The sequence below is a fragment of the Chelon labrosus genome (genome assembly GCF_963514085.1).
Source record: "Chelon labrosus genome assembly, chromosome: 3".
NCBI lineage: Eukaryota > Metazoa > Chordata > Actinopteri > Mugiliformes > Mugilidae > Chelon > Chelon labrosus.
The window spans coordinates 26,400,390-26,408,156 of NC_140339.1; positions in this window are offsets into that span (position 1 = coordinate 26,400,390).

Consider the following 7,767-nt stretch of genomic DNA (forward strand, 5'->3'; position numbering starts at 1 on the left):
CACATGTTGACAGATGTCTCCTAGCATACACTCAGACAGACATAGATCCCAGTAGAGCGGAGTGACAGGGTGAGGACTCAGCTGAGCAGCTGGGAGACGAGCTCCAGTCAGGCGGAGGCAATGTGGCCAGGCCTGAGACCGTCTGCTCAGCACAGGGAGAGCTGAGCTGAACTGAGCTCCTGTCTTCCTATCTCTGTGTCCTGATACTCAAATCTGCTCTGGGAAGCACTGAAGACTTGTCTGCAGTTTCAGTCCGTCAACACGGATCAGAGTCCTTGTAGTCCCGGACGCAACTACCTGTAGCCTCTGTGATTTATCACAGCCCATCTTAAGAGCCTCGACAACACGGGAGACGGGAGACATCCAAATGTACTTTTTGCAGCTCTCTAACAAACCTGCCAAGCTATTTTATGGCTTCTACAGTTAAAAACAGAAACAGTAGCAAGGAACCTTTATTATAGTATAAAAATCTGCAGCCGAATATGACATCTAAAACTACAGCATAACCACCTAACAGCTTCATGTGAAATGATTTCAATTCATGATCAGGCCCAGGGTTGTTAGGTAGGCACAAAGGCAGCGATCAATATTAAAGATCGAAAGAGATTCTAGCGCTCAATTCCTCATTTTTAAAACACCAGGGAGTCGCGTGGTATTCTCATTCTTATTCAGTGTCATGGGAAGAGACTGCAACTTAATTACGTCCCCGCAAAGTGCAGAGTCAACCTGAGTTAACGTCGCTGTTTGTTTACTGTCAAGACATGAACTACCGGAAGATATTCTTTTGTCAACCTTGTACATTTTCGATTATTACTAGACAGTTTTCATTATGTTGATTAAATTCTGCACCAGCCATTGTACTTCTAAGATTAATTATGTTTACTGGTAATTTATTGTACCTTTGGGATTGCACTCAGAGCTTCAAGAGCAAAACAAACTGCAAATTTATATATGTTGATGAAAATATGTGTGAAAGAGAGCAAGTAAACATGTCATATCATTGTTGCCTTTCAAAGAACATATCATTTTAGTTTCAGTGTACACTATTTTAGCATTTGCAGTTGTTTACTGCTGCCAGATTTATTCAAATGCCACTTGTTTGTCCATACAATGTGCCGGCCTGGATGCTCTCTCGTACTGAGTAAACTACACAATAAGGGTTTGGATTAACTGTTGCATTGGGGCAATTTTCAGGTGCAACTAGATCTCTTGAGAGTGAGAGTGTTTGGTAGATCACTGCAGTGAAAATGTTCCACAGCTGGACAGCATATCAAGTAAACCATGTTTCACTTTATCTATGAGGTGACATAATGTATAACCCGTTCTGTTAATGACTACGGTTAGCAGTCAAGTCAGTAATACTGTTAGTAACTATAAATGTACAGGAGTGAGAACATGACGAATGAATCTACATCGGAAAAAGCTATGATGGTGTCAGACAATATATAGAACCCTTTGGCTCAGTGCTATTGCTGTGAGCTGGCTTTCCAGTGAAACTATTGTGGAAGCAAGATTTTGTGTCTCTTTCGATAGCTATCAAGCAAACACTCCAGACTGTGCCATGCTCACCCTTTTGAGTTCAGTTAGCACAGCACACTGTTTGACAGGATGTGGAGTTGTTCCCAGGCACTGTGTTATGCCGTCGGTGTGATATGGCGCTGACTTGTCATACCGAGTCTTGTGGTCTGATTTTGTGGATGTTCAGTGCCTGCAGACATCAACACAGTGTAGCGGGCGGAAAAAAGACTGCTGTCTGTATTTTTATTTTTACTTCTGCTAAGAGGAGAAGGGGTGGGGGAGTAAGAGGAAGAAAACATTTGGAAAGATGCCCTTTTTCGTAACATTTAGGAATGCAACAGCAAATCTCGAGCCTGGAGACACAAAATATTGCATGGTTGTGTGAACAGTGCAGACCATTTTCTGTAGCACTTGATAGAAACTCAAGGAATTTAAATACAATGACTAGAACGGTATGGGCCTAATGGAACCCCTTGTTGTTGTTGTTTAGAAAGAAAATTTGAGAAATTGCTCCTCAATATCTGGTCTTAATCTGGTTAAAACACATCCCACAAAAACAACAAACTGAACTGATCCTGCTAACAAATGTAGTCTGTGTAGTTTATTCCTCTGCACCATAGACTGTATAAAGACTAAGCAAAAAAGCAAGCAAGTAGAGCTCCCCCTTGTGGCTGGCCGCAGTATAGGTCATAACCTTCTCCTCCTCCTCCATGTTTGTAGATGGGATTTGGCCCAAATCGAATAAAATAAGAAAAAAATAAGTACAGTGGATAATCCAACATTTCCTTGTAACTGGTGGTGGTAGAGCATAGTGCAGTATTAATCAAGTAGTCTGACGGAACTGTGGGCAGGTCATTGACAATGCGGCTCCCCGTGGCTCCACTCTCCGACTGTATTGTGCAGACTCTGACTCCAAACTCACAAAATGCTGCCGCCTGTATCTCGGGAAAATCAGTCAGTTTGGCCAGTGCAAGGAAGTGGGGACGCAGTGTCCATATTGCATACATGCTCTGTACCAACAGAACTCCATTGTTGGACATACTAGCTATAGTTACAATATTCTTCAACATGATTAAAATCAATGTGATTAGAGATTCCAACATGACTGTTTACACAGACACTGAAAAAAATAATCCTGGTTTTAGGAATAGAACGGTGCCGCCCACATTAATTCTGTTCTTCTTCATCTTTTCAAACACTTGTGTGGTCATACGTTTGTTTTGCTACCTCCATGCTTCTGTCCCTCCAGTTAAGTTTACCCCACGTGCCGCAAATACTGTATGTGTAAGAACAGATTCTTTCCAACAAGAGAGATACGGTCATTAGGTGTTAATATTTTCCTGCTGAACAGAACCAAACCTCTCGATCTGATTCCTTGCTACCGCCCCATTTAGAAGGAATTGAACAGGTTACAGGAGGGATTTTAATTCAGATTATTCAGATTATTATCAGAAAGCTAGTGTCCATGCAGCCATTGCTGCACTGAGTGATAAGATCTTTCATTTTGAACATAGGCATTGTAGTTTATTTTGATTCTAACTCACACCTGCTGCCTGAAATCCTGCATGCAACACATGCAAATATATATATGACTCATTACTGAATATTAATAACTACACTGCCTGGATATCAAGCCTGTTTGGCATTTTTATGAGATTTATTCACAAAAATCAAAGTATAGAAAATTTGCAGGCTTATCCTTTAACTAACTAGTGACACAGGAGCTGTGACACTGGGGACAGTCTGAGTTTAGAGTCATGTACATTTAGAAATAACAATAGACACAGCAATTTACACAGTAACTTGGGAATTTGTTCATTATATTTATGCACCACCTATTCTCATTTACAACATAACCCTTCTCACTTTTTGACACAGGCAGAGCTACAAGACCTAGCCTCTTTTAAAACTAAAAATAGATCAGTTGCAGTAAATGTAGCAATGAAAGCATTACTGACATACAGATGACAACAACATTGCTGCTTAGAAACGAAGAGCTTCTTTTAGACAAATCGTGTTCTTTGTGATTTTAAAAATAAACCCACCTCCCTCTGTTGGTGTTGAAGCGTGTTCCTCAGCAGGGGGTAAATCTACGGGGACGTTTTGGCTCGTGGATAGTCCAACCCATTTTACAGCACACTGAAACCAACTGAAACAATAGCACGCAAACATTTTGTGTGAGTCGCACAGTGTGTGACAAATGCCTCACATTTGGACAGCACCTCTCCTGGTGAACAATTGTGTGAATAAACGTCCTCTTTGTTCTCTTTCAGTTTTTTCCTAAGGCATGAAACTCGCTCTCCCGTCAGTTTTATTTCTTCTTAACACTCTCTTGCTGTTCTATGATTTTCTTTTCATGTTGTGTTGTGATTTCTTTTCTTCAGCTTTTGCATCTTTTGAATATCAGCAGGTGCTTCAAAGCAGCAGTTTTCCAATGAGAGGGTTCCAAGTGACATTTTGGTAATTTACACAATCTGCATAACAAACAGTTGATTAGCTTTCATATGGTATTTGCATATTTCTAACCTGTACATGCATTTTTTTTTCTAACCAGTGTTAAATACAAACCTCATGTTTTATCTCTTCCAGTGTTAATATGCTTCTGTCAGTTCTACTAATAATTCCTAATTCTACTATTTTCAATTTCACAAAGTGTCAGATATCACAAACTGACAATTAGCCACCTTTTCCACAATTTCCCTTTATCATAAAGCAAATTGCCAAACCTACAGTGCACAGCTACATCAGCAAACAATTTCTTGCAAAAATGAAAAAGATGTAGTCTCAATGGAGCCGTGTGATTAGGGTAATTAAACTGATGACTTGGGGTAATTGCTCACCTCCTTCTAACCTTTGTCTTAACTCCATATTTATTCCATTCTGTCCCATAAGAAATCCTAATTGCCAGCACAATTTCCTTATGAATATTCAGTGAAGTGTAGATGCCAGACATATTGTAATAAATAAAACAAAGAACCTGCAATCCAAGCATGGTTTTGTCCTCCAGGAGAGATGGAGAGTTCATAAGCTCAAGGCTTTAGGTTCCATGGTGAGTAAACAGTCTTGCAGCATAACTACAGACCATCTGGGTATCCTTTAAAGTTTGCAGGCAACTGCTGCAATATGGAAAATCACTGCCCTTTCAAAACCCCTCTGCACTTTTTTCACTGACCTGAGAGTTACTGTCCTCCTCCAGTGGCATTATGTGGTCAAAAGCTGGGACACAATCTCATACTGGTTCAGCACCTCCCACTCATTTTGCTGCTGCGACTGAATCCGACTACTCCGATTAGTAACTCCCAAGTCTCCCCAAGTCTGCAGCGCCCCATTAACTCTCTAATGATGTTATCCAGTTTGAATTAAGAATCCAATATAACTGTCAAAAACAGATGTTTCTCCTCATGATACCACATGAATAAAGGGGAACAATTAACTGATAATTTTTCTTTAGCAAGAGCAAGAAGTTGGAGTCCTAGTGGTGAGAATAAGATGATGGACAGTGCATCATTATTCCAGTGTTTTCCAGTTTTATTTGCCCCAAAGTACAGTTTTCACACTATTATCATTGTACATTTTCAGAATGTGCACAGTGTGCACATTTTAGTTCTGTTTAGTTATTTTTAGTAATGTAGTTAAAGTATAACTGTAAAATTTAACTCAGCTCCACTTCAACTAACTACAATAGTTGCAAATTACACATGCATGAGAACATAGTTTCTACTCATTTTATTCACAGAAAGCTTGCGTATCAACAACATGACTCCAATTTCTGAGCCTTAAGCACAATGCCATTGTTTCTATTCAGAGGCAGCCTCTCTTTTTTTTTTTTTTTGTCTCTCTCCTTTTTGCCTCAGGTGTGCGGAGTAGAGCTGCTTCTGGTCGTTATGTTGGGGCTGGGTTGCATCTCATCATCCAATCAAGCTGTACACTACTTAAGGACTTTCTACTCTCTCACTCGGTAGTTCTTCCGTTACCTCTGTGGCAGTTCGCTGTGAGCAAGCTATCAAAGTTTAGTCTGTTTTAGAAGTGCTCTTTCTAATGTACCAGAGGTGGAGGGGGGTGTTTGTTTTTGGAACTCCACTCCAACTTTGCTCATTAAAGGCCTGTTTTTGTGTGTGAACACTTGAGTCCTGCGTCTGGGTTCTTTCCTTGAGACCACACCTTGTTCACACAAAAACACTGGTCTTCAAAATGCAACACCGTTTTTGCAGTTATTTTCTTTCATGTTGCACCTGTCCATATAGAAGAGCTTATGTGTCAGTTCAGCTCAACACTTGTGCTGCAGTCACAAATACATATTTTTCTTCTTAACCTTTTTGAATCTGTAACTAGAAATAGAAAACTTATTTCCACACACTTGAAGCCAAAACAGACGAAAACTTTTGAACTTATCGCATCAGTGTTTACTTGATGGTCTGTAATATATATGCATATTATGTGTGCATTGTTTTGTTGGAAGGAATCAATTTTGAGAAGAGAGAGCATGGTTTTGAGCACTGTGTTTCATTTTGCATTTTGTTTTGTGGAGTTTTGATAAAGTAGTCAGCTCTTTTCATCTTAAGTGATTATGTCATTATGCTGCCATTGTTGGGTTCTGGTGAAGTAGGGCCAAAATGCAGGGCACAATGGGCGGCAGAATTCTGTTAATAAGAACTCACAAAATCCAGAACTAAAGGCGCTGCAGTGTATGCAAGTAGGCTGGAAACTATCCCAGTTGTCATCGGGTGAGAGGTGGGGTACACCCTGGACAGGTCGCCAGTCTATCTCAGGGCTAACATAGAGAGACAGACACCATTTTCCTGGAGATATAGGGCCAGAGTCTGCGCATTACGGTGCCAGATTGGAGCCACGCAGAGCCATGTTTGGTACAAAAAAAACAGTTTTTGCTCTCACCACCACTTCTTTCACTATTCATAACAATTTTGCAGGGTGATTTTTTTATGTTTCCTTTTTATTATTAAGGTTTAAAGTTCTGCATAATTAGGGTTTGTGGCTGATTTGAGTGACAGGTGACGGATGGGAGCTAGCTGCTAACTTTGGTTTCTCAGCCAGTCTGCACCTGGGCTAACCTCTTGGCTGTGTTTGAGGTTTTGGTCCATTTGGATCATTTTAAATACAAATAATTGAATTTTGAGTATTATATATGTCCGCTGTCTTATCCCAACATAGCTGCCCTAGTGGCTGAATTGGTTAAGTAGCTAATTAGCCTGCTAATGATTAACTGTGGGTTACCGAGGCTAACGGGAGCTTGCCACATCAATCAAATCATGCACCAAAGTCAAAACGAGATATAAAAATCTTAGAAATAAGGGTGATGATACTTTTAAATAGTGTGAGTTTGAGGTTGGAATATGGTTGTCCACCAGGTCTCATCGATGTCACTTTTTCTATATGATCTGTAACGAAACGTTAATGACAGACTCTGTCTGTTCCAGCCTCTGTCTGTTCCAGCCTCTCTAATTTTACTCACCTGTCTTGCCTTGTGTCTTTTGTCTGAATGCTCCTCTCCTTGTTGGTCTCACATTCCATCAAGTTTAACCATCATTCATTTTATACAAAAAAAAGGTTTCATAAAACTAAAACTCTCAACAGGCTTTACAAAATTAACTTAAAGTGCTTATTATAATTAAAATTGTATTTATTAAAATCTCTAAAATATAAAAATACGTAACTAGGATTTAGGGGAAAAAAGCAACAATTTGTAAACAAAAGCTTAAAATATTAGCTCAGGAACTAGATCAATTCGAAAATGTGTTTTCTTTCAGCAGACCTCCGGTTCAGTGTGACAGTTTTATAAGTTTATTTATTTTTTGTTACATTGTTCCAGTTTCTTTCAGAGTGCTTCCTATTCCTCAATGCACTGTGTGCACAGCCCTTGAACTTCCCTTAGTGTTTCTCTACTGCTGTCCTTTCCTCTGCACTCTATGTTCTCTGCAAATACCAAATAAGATATAAGAATAAGAATAAGAAAAACCTGTATTAGTCCCGCAATGGGGAAATTGCAGTAGTATATTGTAGATTGTGTAACTTTAACATCTTTAACCCTAGGCTTCTACCTCAGACTCAAGTATTTCTGAGCTACTACAGGGTTAATTTGTATATATATATATATATATATATATAATTTTTTATATTTATAATGTTTACTTCTAAGGTGTAAAACCTTTAGATACTGTATGTTACTGGGTGAGAATAAATGAAGATTGAACATAGTGTTGTGAACCTCAGTGAAAGGTTGTGAACGCAACC